Source organism: Oryctolagus cuniculus, chromosome 18, assembly GCF_051225735.1.
Source record: "Oryctolagus cuniculus isolate XC-2025 breed Fujian yellow rabbit chromosome 18, ASM5122573v1, whole genome shotgun sequence".
Lineage (NCBI taxonomy): Eukaryota > Metazoa > Chordata > Mammalia > Lagomorpha > Leporidae > Oryctolagus > Oryctolagus cuniculus.
In genome coordinates, this window is record NC_142884.1 from 42176852 (window position 1) to 42193834 (window position 16983).

Genomic DNA, 16983 nt, shown 5'->3' on the forward strand with positions numbered 1-16983 from the left:
TATGATATCCATAAAAGGAGATTCCAGACAGTCAATAAAGTTCTGAAGTGGATCTGTCTGTATGGTTAGGGAAAGCTCTCCAAAACACATTATCAAATGAAAATACAAAGTCCATGGGTATAGATGCTCCCGCTGTTACCAACATGCACAGACACACAAAGAAAATCTCTGGAAGGAGATAGAAGATACTATTAATTCTGATTTTCTCTAAACAGAGGACTGAGTAGCTAGAACAAGAAGAAAAATTTCTTCCCACTGTTCATTATTTTGTGCTCTTTGGAACAGTACAGACTGTGCTCCTATATCAAAGTTAAGAAATCTCATTGAAAGAAGTGAATATATGTGATGTGGATTGCAGGAGGTCAGAGGGCAGGTAGAGAAGTGGATTCTTCTTTCCATTGCTTCCAGTCAGGAAGAAATTCATCCAATCCAGTCCAAGTAGTCAAATAAAGAGAATGAGTGTGAGGGACTCACTGCAAATCTGCAGTTACACTGGGAGACCTGGGAAGCCACACAGCATCAGTGAGGCAGCCCAGATGAGCCACAGCAAAGGCTACTGTTGGTACCCAGAGGCTACAGCTGACCCCAGAGGAGGTGTCTCCTCTCAGAACTGTCCTCTGGCTTCCCAGCTCCTACAGTGTGAGTCCACTTGGAAGTCAATTAACAAGAAAGCCTAGGGAATGCAGCATGCAGTTCTCAGTTTCCTGCATGTGGAGCGAACAGAGGAAAACTGCAATGAGTCAGAGCACATTCTGAGACGGGCAAACACTGCTTCGCAGGCTAGTCCTCTACGGAGATGAAACAGGAAGGAGGCTTCAGACAAAGGAGGTGGTGCCAAGGAAGTTAAAGGATGAGATGAGGATGCTAGAGCAGAAAAAACAAGCACAAAGCTCTAAGGATTCAGGGGGCAAACCCTCAATGTTGAGATGAGGCTGGTGTGGGAAGGGGAGCCCCACTGCACATGGTCTTGAACACTGGAAATTGATTGAGACCCATAAAGAAGCGGTGTTTTGTGCAAATTGACCTGGCATCTGTGCGGAGGACAGATGGAAGGAGACTTCAGTTGGAGTTGTCTGTGTGTGTGTGTGTGTATGTGTGTATGGGGGGGGGGTGCCTTTAAAATCCCACTTGAGCATTTCTGATTTTGCACAATTAATACCGGAGGTAGAAAACTGGTCAAGTCCAATTTGATCTAATGTGTTTTCATTTCTCTCTTAACATTTGGAAACACGAGACACTTCCTGATCACAGAGCACGGTATTTTCCCAGTAGGAAGAAATTCACATCTTCTTGTAATTTTCTACAGTAATTTTCCCTTTGCTAGGGCACAGGGATATGCGCTTTGCTGCTAATTCTTCGTGAAAGCAGGAAAAATTTGGAGGCCACATTCTGGATCATCTTGACCAAAACATTTCCCTTGAAATAGTGAGATAATTGAACCTGAGGTCAGTGTTTCAGTCATACAAGAGCCTCAGTTCTCTATTTGCAAACTACAATTTCAGGCTCTGGGTCAAGGTACTCCCTCCCTGGGTTCTTCATCAAAGTCATCTTGGCTTTGTCTGCCCCACACCCTGTCTTCTGAAGATACACCTTCTTCCTCAGGTGGTTACTGTTGCTATCACAATTCTCTGCTCCTAAAGCCACAGGGGTCAGCCCACAACCCACAGCCAACTGGGATCCCCAAATATCTCAATGTGAAATGAGACTCAGTTTCAGCCACGGTGCCTACCAGCGTAAGAGAGAATGAAATCATCACAAAGAAACAGAAAAAGCAAATACAGAGGCCAAAGCCTTGTCCCTGATTCCAGCTGACCTGGCTGCACTGTGGTCTCACCATGGTTAGATGAAGCAATACTTTCCCCTTTTATAGCAAGATGATTTGAATTGGGCTTTTGTCACTTGTAGTCATAAGAACTTTGTCACACAGATTTATTTTTGGAAGCGTGGATAACCAATGACTTTCCTCAAATTCTCAAAGGAAGTAGGAACCCAAAGCAGGTTATTAATCCTTTGTCTAAGGCATTCTAAGTGGGTTATTTGCCTTACCTCACTCCTACATTTGTGATCCTTGGATTCTTTACCCATGGTTCAGCCGGGTGTACCCCACAGCCAGAAATCATCCTGCCAGTAGACCTGGGAGAGCTTTCCGTAAGGAGTAGCAACTATGAGGAGCATAGAGTCTCTGTTGGGCAATGAGAGGTGCACGGATTCTGTGAAAGTCACCCCAGCAGAGCACGGATTCCGGAACCAGGCTGCTTGGATTTGAATCCCAGATTTTCCTCCAGCTGACTCTAACTTCAGATGGTTCATTCAACTTTGTATGCTTTACTTTCCTCATCTGTGTCGTGGGGAAAGCCCGCAGCCACCAGCTAGTCTGGATCACCATCTCATCAGCTGAAGAACAGGCAGAAAACCAAGGCTCTCCCAACTGTTGTCCGCAAAGTCCCCAGAATTACTCTGATTGGCCAGCCTCGGGTCACATGCCCCTTTATGACCCAATCAGAACTATGCAACCTTAGTATTAGTTGGCCCAGATTCTCCTGACGGCTGCGGCTCGTGGGAAGGGGCGGTGCTATAAAGCCGCGTGGTCGGAGAGTGGAGTAGGAGTGGTTCCCCGGAGGAAGTCAGGCGACTGCGCTGCTTAAAGGGAGAGGGACTCGAGGCAGACACAGGCAGCAGTTTGTCCGCCAACGGCTCCCCTGTGGTGTACGCGGGGCCTCCTCAGCACAGCTGAAACTCTTTTGAGCACGATCTTAGGCACTGTGAGCATGCAGTAAGCACTCAGTAAATGATTCCCTTTATCCTGCCGCATAGTAAAACCTCCTTGACTCTAAATACTATGATTCTACTTGCTGCTTAGGCAAGAAAGCCCGGTGCTATGCTTGTAGCCAGAAACATCTTTCAAAGTTGTGAATGGCACTTAGCAGACTGAGCAGCAGACTATGAGAGCATCTACGGAAGCCCAGTTGGGACAAATGATCTGCAAAATGCACAGGGAGCTGCCCAGCCCATGCGTGTTAGCTTAAATAGGCCTTCACACGAACACCACCGAGGGCTTCGGCTCTACTGGGAGAGCCCGGGAAACACTGAGTTTCCCTGGGGGTCCCTGTGGGGTCACTGCTACTGCAGATTGGGAGCCCTGGCCAGCCTGGCAGGGAGGCCTCACAGGACGCAGTCGGGTTTTGCCCTCCAGCTGGTACACAGTGGAGTCCTGGTGTTGGTGGGCAATGGACTCAACTGGAGTGCTGGGGCAAGTCTTTATTTTTAGAAGATGTATTTATTTATTTGAAAGGCAGAGTTATAGAGAGAGGGAGGATGAGGTGGAAAGAGAGAGAGATCTTCTCTCCACTGGTTCATTCCTCAGGTGACCGCAGTGGCTGGGGCCAGGCTGAAGCTGAAAGCCAAAAGCTTCATCAGGGTCTCCCACATGGGTGGCAGGGGCCCAAACACTTGATCCATCTTCTGCTGCTCTCTCCAGGCCACTAGCAGGGAGCTGGACCAGAAGTGGAACAGCTGGGGCAAGAATTGGAGCCCCTAGGGAATAATGGTGTTGCAGGCAGTGGCTTTATCCTCTACGACACAACACCGGCCCACCAGGGCAAGTCTTTTAAAGGCAAGAATAATCCAACCAACTGGAAGATGCAGATGGAGCCTCCCCTGTCAAAACACAAGGGAATTAGGGCAGTGCTAATGATAGCATGCCTCTGTCCTCTTGCCAGCAGCCCGGAGCTGCTCCAGCTGGGCTGATTGGACGATCCCGATGCTTCCCATTCCACTGTGAGAATTAGGGTAACAGCCTTGAGAAGGTCTCCTCCTTTTGTACCTTTTGTGAAGACCAAGAATTCCACTGGGGAAATTCCATTGAGGATTCTAACAGTAATCCATGAAACACACACCCGCACCAGAACACGTGGCCATGTGTGTCAGGCACTCCTGTTGGTGGCAAGAAAGGATGATCAAGAAAGGGGGTATCTCCTAGAAAATGGTTGGCACAGTGAGCAGTGCATGAGTGGCTTTGAAGTTCATGGGCAGCTGGCGGAGGAAGACGATGGGAAGGACGAGATGGTGGACACCTCTAACATCTGCCCAGTCCTTCTGACACTTTCTGCTGGGAAAGCCTTCAAATCCTTATAGTCTCCATGGGATTGGTCATGATCTTACATGTCCCTCCCCTAACCAGAGTTGATTGGCCAGAGATGGGCATCTGACTTAAGCTGAGTCAATGACAGCATCCATACCAAGCTGGCCATGGCTGGCTGATAGGTCCAATTGATCAGTAAGATTGGTTGATCAGTGGATCAATATAATCCACTTGAATCAATAAGCCCATTTCCTAGGAATATATGTTGGAACCAAAGAGCTTGGTGGATCCCTGTATCTCTGCTGGGTGAAGCAGATATGGGGCTGTTGGGAGGTGTGTGCCTTGCCATGCAGTAGAAGCCCCTCTGCAGAGGGGCAGAAGGAGCTGATGTGCTCCAAGAAGGAAGGATCCAGGAAGGGGCGGACCTGTGTGTTCCCGAGGCTTCCCTGCCTCTCGTGGCTCAGCCCTTCCTCGGAGCCTCTGGACCCTGTGCACTCTTTCTGCTGCTTTAGTGCTTTCCAGGGGCTTCTTCTCCCTGCAAGTGAAAGAGTCTTTACAGCACAGGCACTTCCGATGGCCCTGAGAAGACAGAAAGACCCGGAAGGTGCTTAGCAGGTGCAGGGGAGGAGGAATGGGGAGTTGTCTAGGGGTATAGAGTTTGGCAAGATGAAGACTTTGGGAGATTAGCTGCACAGCAGTGTGAATACACTTAAAACTCCAGAACTGTATACTTAAAAATAGTTAAGATGGCCAATTTTATGTTCTGTGTGTTTTACTGCAATTAAAATACCATGGTGCCAAGGTAGGAAGTAACAAAACAAAATCTTTCACTCCTCTTTCACCTCCCATGATAGGCAGCAGGGGAAATGCATTTACACATCATTTTTTGGGCAAAATTGTGACACTAATGGCCGATTTGTTTCCACTTACAGCAACCCCTTTCTTTTGCCAGAAGTAGGAGTCATGGTCTCTTGAAGAGAAGACGAATCACCATTCAGTATTTTAACTCTGTCCACACACTGCATTTCTGTGCTTTATTTTGTTTTGCAAAAACCCACATAATAAACAGTGATGCTCTAAAAAAAGATTCTGAGAAGAAAACAACAAAGCCTCAAGTCTCTGAGTCAAAGGTGCCCCTTGCTGTGGGTTCACTGCTAGTTATCTCCTCGACGTCAGCTTTGCGTCTGAGCCTGAAACTTCCTTTCCTCCCGTTTGACTCTCTCCTGCCCTTCCAGATCCCATTGTTGGTCACCCCTGCCCAATGCGACCTCATGTTAATAGCACGGAGTCGATTAAGCTAAGCTGTAATGAGTAATCCAGAAAATAAATTGGCTCCATCAGCACAAGACTCATTCAGCTCCTTCCAAAATGATGACCCACTTGTGTGGGGCCCTCAGCCCTGTTGCCAGCAGCCACCAGCACAGACAGCGAACCGTTGCCTGGGCAAATGCACATATGTGGGAGGAAGGTCTTCTGTCTGGACGCGAGGCCCACTGAGAGCAAGAAAGGAAGACTTTGATCTAAGCTTGATTTAAAAACCATTGTGTGCTGCTGAACTTGGAGGCCGTGACTTCCACTGGACACAATCTTGTCCCCAACTGGGTCACACATTCTCTCCCAGCTGCAACCTCCTGCACTAGGTGAGGGTGATAAGGCAGAGCCATGCATCTTCCTGCTTGAAGGACATTTTCATCAAGGACTGAGTCAGAAGCAAAGTGATCAACAAAGACAAGATTTCAAGAAAGAAACTCACAAACTGCATTATGTTGAGAAGACCGCTCAAGATTGGATGCATAGCTTTGTCCTCATAGACCCCAAAATATTTTGTGAATATTTATGTACATAATAGTCTTATCCACAAGCTGACAAATCCCTTTCTTTTCCAAATATGCTATTAAAAGTACACAAATCTTCAAAACTCATTTCAAGGGAAATGACTTGTAGAAATGAAAAAAAAAATCCTTCAACAGAGGTAAATAGAAAAAGGTTTTTATAAACCATTGTGGAGAAAGTGAGTTTGAGTTTTAAAAGATGTGGAAGGTGCGATGGGGAGAGAGCCAGCCCACCAGCCTGCAGAATCCCGTTTCGTTTTCTGAGCTAAATGCAAAAGGCATTTTAAAGGGCAAGTCCCTTGGCTTGAAATATATGTGTGTGTGTATCTGTGCAAGGGCCTGAGAAGCAGCTCCTCCGCCTGGGCCTCGCATTAACATTCTGAGCAGCAGCAAAAAGATTTGATTTGGCCAAATATGAGAAGCTATTAATAAAAAGAGAATTGAAATAAATCACCGTCGTGCAAATGCTAGCTGCTGGACTTGGAGGAAAGATGAGAGTCATGAGACTGTGCGGCATGAAAAAAATAATAAAATAAAACTGTTCCCTTCTGAGCATCCGTGGCGATGGGGATGCTGTGGCAGAACCGCCGGCTCTCTCTGATGGAACCAACTGAGCTGCTTAGGTCAACTTTGCTCACGTTCCTGGGGCTGTGTGGCTGTCACCCAGCCCTTACCTGGCCCTTGCTTCTCTCAATATGTATATACATCCCCTAGAGTTCAACTGTAGCTACCTCTAGGAGACTGTGACCCCCTTTCCAAGACGCCCAGGAGTTTGGGAAGATGCTAAGGCTCAGAGAGATGGATAGAAATGCACACGAACACATGTCAAAAAGAGGGTGCAAAAATAGAATGAAAAGTTAAGTGTATTTTGGTGGGAGAAAAATTTTGAAACCCATACACAATATTTTCATGTGTACTTTCCATGAACTTTCTGAAGACCCTTCTTGTTTTGCTCTTTACAGACTCATTAGAAATGGACCTGGACAGAATTACAAAATAGGACGCATCTTGGGCACATTACCCACTAAGTCCCATTTATTTTCATACTGCTCACTATGGTGCTGTTGAGTCATGCTCCTTCTCCTACCCTCTATTTCATTCCTCGGACCCCCTCTCTTTTCAGGGGGTCATAGGGGCTAATGGTATGACATGCCCCAAGGACACAAGGGAAGAAACTGACAATTCAGTTAGAACATACATTTTTAGAAAACCCTTGTAGTCCAATTAGTCCTACTGGCAGGTTTTAACAGGCAGCAGGAGTTGAGTGAGAGAGGGAGAATGGGAGGCAGTTGGGTGTCATGTCGCTGTCCCTGGCCAGGAGCTGTCACCAGGTTTAAGTCTTGCAATTAACTAACATCCTTTTCTGAAAACCATGCCAGGTAATTTTTCTGCTCATGAAAACAAAAATAACTTCCTGGTATTTAAACAAGGCAATTACCCTCACCCATAACCAGAATGATAGCCCTGCAGCTGGAGCACTGCACCCCATCAACCCCGCTGGGTCCCAGCCTGTGGGGGTCTCCATGCCACCTCCCCGTGTCATCCCTCTCCATGGTACCAGTGTGGAGCCAGTCTACCAGAATGAAGCTGAAGAAACAGAGTTTCTTCTAGATTTATCTATTTGAAAGGCAGAGTTTACAGAGACAGAGAGAGAGGGAGATCTATCTTCTGGTTCACTCCCCAAATGGCCGCAATGGCCAAGGCTGGGCCAGGCCAAAGCCAGTAGCCTAGAATTCCATTCAGGTCTCCCATATGGGTGGCAAGGATCCAAGGACTTGGCCCATCTTCTGTTGACTTTCCAGGAACATTAGCAGAAAGCTGGATTGGAAGCAAAGTAGCTGGCACCCAAACTTGCACTAATATGGGATGCCAGCATGGTGGGTGGCAACTTAACCCACTGTACCGCAAAGCCAGCCCTGAGAAGTTCTGAACTTGCCCTTACATTGCCGAAGTGCCATAAAGATCTATGTCACTAACCCTGACAATTAAAGTCTTTTTAGGGGATGTGAGTTTACATGAAAAACCATGAAGCCTTCATCCAAAATGGTCCCTGATCATTCATCCATTAGACAAGTTGGGCATGTACTGTGTTCTTACACTGACCAGTTCCAAGAACAAGGTGATAGAGCCTCTTCTTGTCTGGTTTTCAGGTGGCAAAGAGGATCTGGGACTAGCAGCTGCCATTGCTGAATTGTTGGGTGTATCAAAGAGATGTGGAGGAGAGAGAGTGTTGAATGTCACCAAAGCAAATGAAGAAAAAGACATACAGGATTATGGAGAGAATCATGTATCTGCCGTATTTGTGATGATATTTTCCCAGTGTTTCCCTGGGCCAAGTTCCTGTGAGTGCACACTCATGCATGAGCCCAAGCAGACTCCATGAACCACCAGAAGCACACCAGGTCGACTTTAGGTCAACACCAGCGAGTATGTTTGTGTGTGTTTGTGTGTGTGTGCTTGGTGCTGCATGTTGGGGAATCTATAAAACTGATGAAAACAGATTGGAAACAGCATGGAAATGCCCTGCACACGCTATGGAACCACCTTCTGTTCCCCAAAAGGCACCACACACCATTCCACACGCCCCTGTTTCTGACATCATCTCTGGATGGCCTCAAACGTCCTCTGCGGCTCAGCATTCAAAGCTCAGCTCAGGCCCCCATTCAAAGCCATCCGTGACTACAACCAGGCAGTTAGCCATCCTCTCCTCAGTATCCACTTAGGTTGTACCTCCGTCTGCTAGAACCCCACCCTTTGCCATCAGTGTTAGCCACGTGTTTCTCTGCCCGGCACGCGGGACAGCCTGCTGTGGCCACGAGGCTGTCCTGTGTGGAGCACGAAGGTGGTGCCCATCTGGGGAGCTCCACATGTGTGTGTGCAGCATTTTGACTGTATTACGACCGAACTGAACAGCATCTTTCTGGCATTTTTTTGAGAGTTTCTAAGAGCTTCACAGCAAGGAAAAGCCAAGGGAGAGAACCAGTTTGTTTCAGATTCTGTTTGAAGAGTAGTTTGATGTTCCCAAAAAGTTTCAGAAAATGAAGAGAGTGCATGCCAGGTATAATTGATTCTCTTGATGCCATTTGCAGGCAAGACAGAGAAATTTAATTTCACTGCGCATTTTGGCTTTCACCATTCAATTGTTTACTCACTTGGCTAACATTTACCAGGCATATGAATTTCAAGTCCAAAATTACTTACCCCCCAAATACTTGAGACAAACATCTTTATTCAGATAGAGTGTTGTAATGTGGGATTCTGGGATTTGGGAGGTAAGGCCACAGCATCAGACACGTGTGGAAGCCCTCTTCCACAACTTACTGATTCCTGCAGCTACAGAGAGTTGACTGGCAGCTCCTGTGAGCTCCTGGTCTCCACAGCCAATGAGAAAGGCAAAGCATGATGGGGCCTGCCACAGAGGAAGGAAGTCAATCAATATTCACTAAACTAGGCCCTCAGAAGGAAGACAAGAGGACTAAAGGATATGTCCTCCAGCAATGCCAATCCCACTGGGGTGATAAGACCAGCGTGGGAGAGGACCACAGAAGTTGGAACACAGCTCATGGCCCCACAGGCATTCCCTGCACTCCTTCTCTAGGACCGGGGCTGGGTGCCCCTGAAAACAGAGACATCACGATTCAGCCCCTATCTTGGGTGGCTTTCTGAGGAATGGCCATATGCATGCAACTCACCGCAGAGCAGAGGGGTAGGCCGTGGCCATGGAGAGTCGGGATGGCCCAGGGAGGCAAACAGTGGTGCCCACTGGAAGCCAGACAGCCTTTCAGAGGGGATGATGGGAATGAGTAGGGCTACTAACTGGGATTGAAACATTGTCTTCTCATTGAGCCTGGAGGGTGGGCTTGTAGCACGGGGTTTAAGCCACCGCTTGGAATGCCAGCAAATCACCTTGGAGTGCTGAGGTTCACTGGCTGGCTCCATTTCTGACCCAGCTTCCTGCCAGTGCACACTCTGGGAGGCAGCAGATGATGGCTCAAGTACTTGGGCTCCTTCCACCTACGTGGGAGACCTGGATGGAGCTCCTGGCTCCTGGCTCCTGGCTTCAGACTGGCCCAGCCCTGGCTATTGTGGGTATTTGAGAAGTGAATCAGCAGATGGGAAATCTCTCTCTCTCTCTCTCTCTCTCTCTCTCTCTCTCTCTCCCCCTTTCAAATAAATTTTTAAAAGTTAAATGAAAAGAAACTCATGTCAGATATCAAAATCTGATGAGCAATGAGTTTGAAGGAGAGAAGTTTCTGCTTTTGCCAATTCCCCGAACAGACTCACACTCACACACACACACACACACACACACACACACAGGTTTTTCTAAATTTCTTTCCTTCCCATTTGCTTATTCACTCAACAAACTTTCTGAAAGTTCTAGATGCCAACAGGATTCGGTGATGCTAGAGCCACTGCAGTTCAACACCTTTTGTTCTGGTGGGAAAACCAACACACAAGATTGGATCCACTTCTGGCAAATGCTGAGGCTGCAGGTGGCAAGCAGTCGGCTTCTTCTGCATTCTGGTGGAGGAAGGCCCCGGAAGGACCCTGTCTGAGCTGAGACCTTGAAGATAAGAACCAGGCCCTATGAAGAGTTGGTGAGGCAGGATGCGCGAGTCTTCCAGACTAGTGGAGCTGGGGAGACCTCCATGGAACAAATGGGCCTGGACCTTGACCCACACTCAGCCCCCGTGTGGAAAGGACCTAACTGTTAGTGGTCAGGACAGCGTGGGTTAGGCCACAATCATCAGCTCCGAATCTCAGTGGTTTGAACAACTCAGGTTTGTGCGGCATTCACATGTAGCAGGTCGGGGTACAGTGTGACAAGGCGGGCTCTGCCTTGTGGTTCCTCACCCTGACCCTGGCTAATGGTTGCTGTTGGCTCTTGTGGCAGACGGCAAGAGACAATGAGGAAATGTGAGTGTGGCCACACCAGCTCCTCCGACTCGCACCTGGAAGAGTGCACACGTTGGCTAAGAGGTCCCGGATGCACACCTGACTCGGAGGAGACAGTGCGGTGCAGTGCTAGGTTATACCAGGAGAACGAAAATGGCTTTGCGGAATAGCGTCCCAGACTACATTCTATGGGGAAAGGGAGGAATTTGTGTTTCTCCCTCGTCTGGGACAGGACCTCGAGAATCTATGTGTGAAGTCTGGCATATTTCCAAAGCTTTGCTCATAGCCCATCCAAGCTCTCTGCAGAAAGGAGAAGGCCTGCTTCTGTGGAGAGCATCTCTACGTCTTTTGGAGCTACCAGACACCAGGATGTGAATAACAGGAGTGGGTTTCTCACCGCTTCAGAGGCTGGAAGCCAAGAGCAAGGTGCTGGCCCCTTCTGTGGTTGGTGGAGGTGGCTTCGCGGGTCACAGATGTGCACTCCCCCTGCCACCCCGGGGGCTCCCACGCCCTCTCCTCAGGGCTTGCTGGCACAACGGGAGCTCCTGTGTCTTTCTCGTCTCGTAAGAGGAGCTAAACGCATCGCAAGGGCACCGCCTGTGGGCTGCATCTGAACATGCTGACCGCCCAAAGGGAGGCTAGGGCTTGGGCATAGAAGTGTGAATGTATGGATGTGTATGTATGTGTGTGGGGGTGTATGTGTGCCGTGTATATGATGTGTGTTGTGTGTATGTGTGTTTGTTGTGTGTGTATGTGTGTCATGTATATGGTATTTGTGTTATGTGTATGTGTGTTATGTGTGTGTGTGTGGTGTGTATGGTGTGTGTGTGTGATTTGTGTATGTTGTATATATGGTGTGAGGTGTGTGGTATCTATGTATATCTATATGTGTGTGTGTGTGTGGTATATGTTTGTTGGGTGTGTGTCATGTATATGGTTTGTGTGTGGCATGTATACATGTGTGATGTGTGTGGTGTATGTGTGTGTTGTGTGTATGTGTGTGGTGTGTATGTGTTTGTTGGGTGTGTGAGTATGGTGTGTATGGTGTGTGTATATGCATGGTATGTGTGTGTGGTGTGTATATGTGTTTGTTGGGTGAGTGTGTCATATATATGACATGTGTGTCATGTATATGGTGTGTGTGGTGTGTATATGTAGTGTGTGTATATGTGTGGGGTGTGTATGTGTGTGGTATGTGTTGTATATATGTGTGTATATGTGTATGTGGTATGTTTGTATATACGTGGTGTGTGTATGTATTTGTTGGATGTGTGTGTCATGAATATGGTGTGTGTTGTGTGGTGTGTATATTGTGGTGTGTGTATGGTGTGTGTATGTGTTTGTTGGGTGTGTGTGGTATGTATATGTGGTGTGTGTATGTGGGTGCTGTGTGGTATGTGTGTTGTGTGTGTGGTGTATCTGTGGTGTGTGTGATGTGTGTGGTGTGTATATGTGTGCGGTATATGTGTGCGGTATATGTGTGCTGTGTGTATGGCATGTATATGCATGTGCTGTATAGTGTATGTCGTGTGTGTGCCATGTGGTCTGTGTATGGTATGTGTGGGGGGTGTGCATGCTATGTGTATGTGTGTGCTGTTTGTATGTCTGTTCTGTGTATGTGTATGGTGTGTGTGTGGTGTATGTGGTGTGTCTGTGGTGTGTGTGTTTTGTGTGTGGTGTGTATGATGTGTATGTGTGGTGTGTATGTATATGATGTGTATGTGGTGTGAGTATATGTATGGTGTGTGTATTGTGTGTGTGGTGTCCATGATGTGTGTATGTGTGGTGTGTGTATGTGTGGTATGTGTATGTGTATGCTGTGTGTGGTGTCTGTGATATGTGTATGTGTGGTGTGTGTATGTGTATGTGTGTGATGTGTGTGGTGTATGTGTATGGTGTGTTTGTGTGTCTGGTGTGTGTATATGTCTGGTGTGTTTATGTGTGTGCTGTGTGGTATGTGTGGTGTGTGTATGTGTATGGTGTGTGTGTGTGGTGGATGTGGTGTGTCTGTGGGTTGTCTGTGGTATGTGTATGTGTGGTGTGTGTATGTGTATGGTGTGTGTGTGTGGTGTGTGTGGTGTGTGTGGTGTGAGTGTATGGTGTGTGTATGTGTGGTGTGTGTGTGTGTGATAGATGTGGTGTGTGTGGGTTATCTTTGGTGTGTGTATGTGTGGTGTGTGTGGTGTGTGTGGTGTGTGTGGTGTGAGTGTATGGTGTGTGTATGTGTGGTGTGTGTGTGTGTGATAGATGTGGTGTGTGTGGGTTATCTTTGGTGTGTGTATGTGTGGTGTGTGTGGTGTGTGTATGGTATATGTGTGATGTGCCTATGTGTGGTGTGTGGTGTGTGGTGTGTGTTTGTGTGGTATGTATATGTGTAGCACGTGTGTAGTGTCTGTGGTGTATGTGTGATGTGTGATGTGTGTACGTGTAGTGTGTGTATGTGGTGGATGTGGTGTGTGTGGATATGTGTGAGGTGTGTGTGTCTTGCATATTGTGTGTGTTGTGTGTATGTGTGTGTGATATGTGTGTTTGTTGTATATGGTATGTTGTATATGGTATGTGTATATGGTTTGTGTATATGGTATGTGTGTTATGTTTATATGTGCATGTTGTATATATGGTGTGTGTATGGTATGTGTATATGTGTGATGTGTGTGGCATATGTGTGTGTTGTATGTTTGTGTGGTGTGTGTGTGTCTGGTGTGTGTATGTGTGGTATGTATATGTGTGGTGTGTGTGTATGTGTGTATGTGTATGGTGTGTGTGGTGTGTGTGTGGTGTCTGTGATGTATGTGTGAGGCGTGTATGTGTGGTATGTGTATGTGTATGGTGTGTGTGGATGTGGTGTGTGTGTTGTGTGTATGTGTGTGTGATATGTGTGTTTGTTGGGTGTGTATTTGTGTCATGTATATGGTATGTGTGTTATGTTTATATGTGCATGTTGTATATATGGTGTGTGTATGGTATGTGTATATGTGTGATGTGTGTGGCATATGTGTGTGTTGTATGTGTGTCTGGTGTGTGTGTGTCTGGTGTGTGTATGTGTGGTACGTATATGTGTGGTGTGTGTATATGTGTGGTATGTGTATGATGTGTGTGTGTGGTGGATGTGGTGTGTGTGGTGGATGTGTATGGTGTGTGTGTGGTGTCTGTGATGTATGTGTGATGCGTGTATGTGTGGTATGTGTATGTGTATGGTGTGTGTGGATGTGGTGGATGTGGTGTGGTGTGTGTGTGTGTGTGTGTGTGGTGGATGTGGTGTATCTGTGGGTGGTGTGTGGTATGTTAGGGATGGGGGAGAGGCATGTTCAGATCCTAGCTCTCCCTCTCTGTTGTGTGGCCTCTCAGAGCCAGTGTTATCAGTGAGCATTCTCTGGTGCGCAAAGTGAAGGAGATCCTGGACCATAAATCTCCAAAGACTGCCAAACGCGCCCTCGTTCCTGTGACTTTAAGGACACTGGGAGCCATGGAAAGGAGCAAGGCCCTGGGAGTGGAAGTAACCCCTAGCTTGTGTGGAAGTTCAAAGTCAGAGCTAGGAACTGAACACACAGTGAAGGTCAGCTTGGCTGCGCCTGGAGGAGAGGAGGAGACCGAGTCGGCATTGTGGAATCACCGCTACTGTGCTCCCCCCGGCAGCAAAAAACACAAAGAGACGCACTAATCTCCTGGAAGCACAGGTCCTTAAAACCTAGGATTCCAGATGCTCAGGGACCTATCAAGGAAAGCTTCCAGGATCCCCGGAGCCCACACCAGGACCACAGGGAAAGCACAGCAGTGGGAGAGAAGCCAGGGCTTTAGCTTTCAATGACTGTGGGGGAATGCCAGAAAAAGGGTGGGCAAAAAATAAATAAATAAAATAAAAGGAGTGGAGGGGGAGGGTTGAAGGATTTGAGGCGTCTCTGATGAAAGGGGCTGAATGAGGCGAATGTGCAGATGTAGACGGGAGCTACAGATAGCAAAGGCAACACCAGTGCAGGTGGGGGCTGGAGGAGGATGTCCTATTAGGTGCAAAATTGTGAAGTGCTTGGCAGAGACCAGCTGGGCACAGCTCCCACTGCTGGGCACCCTCCTTGGAGAGAGGTGAAATTGGCTCCCATCTGCATGGGATGAAGCTGAGGACTCGGAGCAAGCAGAAGCCGTGGATGCAGGATTTGGCCAATGAGAGTCTGGGCTCCATTATTTCTCTGTATATACTAGAGAGCAAGCGTTAAGGACAGCTCCTAGTTTTGCTCATCCCACACGTGGGCCCTTCCTCCACTGCTCAGAGCACCCTGCTTTTCACCAGGGGACTCTCCTTACCAACACTTAGCTCCCCCAACTACAACTCACAAGTTGAGTAAGTGATCGGGTTCAGCCAGTATGAATACAGCATCAACCAAGTGACTGGTTTGGGGGTTGGCATGTGAGCAATACTGGACTAGCCATGCCAAATGATCAACGCGGAGGCTTGGCTGAAGGATGGGAAGAGAAGTCCTCCTTTGCTCCTGGGATGGAGGTGAGTGGGCTGCCCAGCTGCCAGAGCCGGCAGCCACCTTTGCCACCAATGGGGAGAGTGAAATGAAGCAGCAGGAGGTACCCAGGCTGAGCCACACCAAGGGACTTAGTGCCTGCACTCAGCTGTGTTTGAAACCAGGTAGACCCTTGGGCATCTCTGTTTCATAAGCCCCCAAATCCCTTTTGTTCCTTGAGACTGCATCAGATTTCTATCTCAGAAAAGACTTTAATGACGTGCCCACTGCTTCCAACAGCAAGCTCATGTTGGCTCCTCTGGGAGTTTAGGAGGAGGGTCTTCAAATTGTTCGTGGAAAACATATATGATGCTACATCATGAAAAAATTCTGTGTGGGCTTTTTGTATGAGTACCCTTCTCCAAGGATACGTAATTAGATACACCAACAGTAGTTAACTCTTCTCTCAGAATTAAAACTCTTTCTTTACTGTTTTCCAATTCTCTATCCATATCTTTTAATTATAGATAAAATGAGCATGTATTATTTCTATAATGAAGGAGCTGTTCTTAACTCCAAAAATAATGGTTGATTTTGCATGGCGAATAAAGCCCACTGTCCTCCTCTTAAAAGATAGGGCCGGCTTTATAGTGTAATGGGTAAAACTGCTGCCGGTGACACAGGCAGCCTATGTGGGCGCTGACTGGTGTCCTGGCTGCTCCGCTTCTGATCCAGCTCCCTGCTAATGCTCCTAGGAAAGCCGTGGAAGATGGTCCAAGTGGAAGACCTGGAAGAAGCTCCTGGCTCCTGAAGCCAGCCTGAATTTATTTAGTGAATGAATACATGGAAGATTCTCTCTCTCTCTCTCTCTCTCTCTCTCTCCCCCCCCCCCGCCCCCAGTAAATCTGCCTTTCAAATAAATAAATCTTTTAAGAAGTACTTATTAGGAAAAATCAATGCAAGAATTTCCAATTTTTTGTGCCAAAATAATCACCGTTTAATTCCATTTTTCTATGAGCTTTTTGAAGCAGTCTCATACTACTAGCTAGCTTCTTCCTACGTAAATAACACAGTGTGGTTTGAATCTCAGCCTGAGTTTGAGACCTTGGATAGATCACTTAAGCCCCCTCTGCCTGTTTCCTCAACTATAAAATGGGATAAGGCTATGTATCTCTATGTATGTGTGGTGAGGAATAATATATGGGTTGCTCAGGACTAGTGCAGAGTAAGCTTTCAATAAGCACCAGTTAGCTCACCTCATCCCTGAGCCCGCGTGCTGGCCCAGGGAGAGATGCCACATCGTCCAGCCAATGATCTCTTTCTCTGAGCCTACTCTTAGAACACTGAGCTGACACAGGCGGGGCTTTTCTCCTGGGCACCTCCCGTTACCTTTCAAGCATGCAATGTGCAAAGCGAGGGGATATATGGGGGCCCAGAGCCCAAGGGGAGGGGAGCAGCCGGCCTCTCTGGCAGCAGGAGAGGCGTGAGCTCTGAAGGGGCACAGCAGCCTGCGGGGCGCAGGCTGTCAGTCAGTGGGAAGCCTTTCCCGCGGCTGAGCCTGGAGCAGCTTCTGCTAGAACACAGCATCACTCCCCTCTTCCTTTGAAACTTCGAGAGCTCTCGAGCCAGGTTTAGAAGTTATTTGTGGGTCTGCTGCCTGCATAGTAATTGAATTATGCACCCCTGACAATTCACTCTCAGCTACGGTTTCCACCACCTCTTC

At 47.7% G+C, this 16983-nt stretch overlaps 1 long non-coding RNA gene across 4 annotated transcripts in view; it reads left to right on the forward strand.

Moving 5' to 3' along the window:
- The window catches only part of LOC149120946 (uncharacterized), a 38722-nt gene extending 33567 nt beyond the window's left edge, over positions 1-5155 (forward strand). For all 4 annotated transcript variants that reach the window (XR_016225484.1, XR_016225481.1, XR_016225482.1 and 1 more), the window contains exon 3: positions 5014-5155. This is a non-coding gene — a long non-coding RNA (uncharacterized LOC149120946). The remainder of the gene's footprint in view (positions 1-5013) is intronic.
- Positions 5156-16983: the final 11828 nt, after the last annotated feature.